General features: G+C 44.8%; 1 long non-coding RNA gene across 1 annotated transcript; it reads right to left on the reverse strand.

Moving 5' to 3' along the window:
• Nucleotides 1-215: 215 nt before the first annotated feature.
• On the reverse strand, nucleotides 216-1,422 carry LOC104957787 (uncharacterized). The gene is made up of 2 exons (XR_799697.1): nucleotides 1,388-1,422; nucleotides 216-1,180 (listed from the first exon to the last, which is right to left on the reverse strand). It is a non-coding gene; the product is annotated as an uncharacterized lncRNA (long non-coding RNA).
• Nucleotides 1,423-1,573: the final 151 nt, after the last annotated feature.

Genomic DNA, 1,573 nt, shown 5'->3' on the forward strand with positions numbered 1-1,573 from the left:
TGAAGCTGGACTTTTAATCCAAATGAGAACATCCGGGGGTCATGTGATCAGAACATTCACAGTGTAATCCCCCAAAGGGAACTCATGAACTTTCTAAAGTAAACATTGGACAATATGATGTTTAGCTTTAGTGATATAGCTCTGTTAGATACAGAATATGAGATGATGTTTCCTACCTGCTGTCTGCAGCGCTGCTCTCTGATGATGATGTTATGTAACAACAGCTGATCTCTGCTGCAGCTATAATCAATACTACATCCATCCATACCACACACACACACACACACACACACACACACACACACACACACACACACACACACACACACACACACACACACACACACACACACACACACACACACACACGACATTTAAAGAGGCACCTCTTAAACACAGAGGGGAAAATGAGTAAAAACAAAAAAAACATTTTCTAATATATCTACAACAAGAATATTAGTTTAAGCTGCTCAGAGGACGTGGAGCACCCCCTGCTGCTGGACAGTGGTTATTGCAATAAAACAAATATATCTATCAGCTTAGAAGAATAAACGTGTGAGAAGGGAAACAGAAATGCATTTGTTTCCTTGATGTTTTAATGATCATTAATAAGAGGTGTAAAACACGTGGGCTTGCTGTTCTGGCTCCAAAATGGTGGAATGAGCTCCCCGTTGATCAGGGCAGCAGAAAGCCACACATTTTCCGGTGTATTGCATTTTTTAGATATATTTTACACAACACTATACTTTGGATTTATACGATTGAAAAAACACGACAAAATAGACAATTATAAGACCTACAAAAACATGTTTTAGCTGAGTTTTTCCCTAAAATTAATAAAAACAACAGTTTAAATGTTGACCCCGACTGCCCCCCCCACAAACAGAAATTATTGCAAAAACAAAACGACTTTGAATGTGAGTTACTCAGGAAAATAAAATAAATATATCACATCAAATTTTTATTTGCCCCCCCACAAAGAGTCCCCCCAGCTCCGCCTCCAGCTCCTGCAGGGGGGCGGGGCTAAATGTGTCATCATCGCCCCCCGTCCTCCACCAGGGCAGCCGGCCCGCCTGTAGCAGTGCATTGTGGGAGTCTCGGGCGCGGGCAGCGATTGGACCAGACGGACTCAGGAAGGAATCTGCCTCTGTTGCCGTGACGACGGAGAGGGGCGGGGCTTCTGTGGTGGAGACGGAGAGACATTTAACACTGAGTTTTGAGGGGTGTGTGTGTACGTGTACCTCTGAGTTTCTCCAGCTGTGTGTGCGCATGTATGTGTGTGCGTGTGTACCTCTAAGTTTCTCCAGGTGTGTGTGTGTGTGTGTGTGTGTGTGTACCTCTGAGTTTCTCCAGCTGTGTGTGTGTGTGTGTGTGTGTGTGTGTGTACCTCTGAGTTTCTCCAGCTGTGTGTGTGTGTGTGTGTGTGTACCTCTGAGTTTCTCCATGTGTGTGTGTGTGGTGTGTGTGTGTGTGTGTGTGTGTGTGTGTGTGTGTGTGTGTGTGTGTGTGTGTGTGTGTGTGTACCTCTAGTTTCTCCAGCTGTGTGGTGTGTTGTCCAGCTGTGTGTGTGTGT

The sequence above is a fragment of the Notothenia coriiceps genome, unplaced genomic scaffold (genome assembly GCF_000735185.1).
Source record: "Notothenia coriiceps isolate Sejong01 unplaced genomic scaffold, NC01 NC01_scaffold00027753, whole genome shotgun sequence".
Lineage (NCBI taxonomy): Eukaryota > Metazoa > Chordata > Actinopteri > Perciformes > Nototheniidae > Notothenia > Notothenia coriiceps.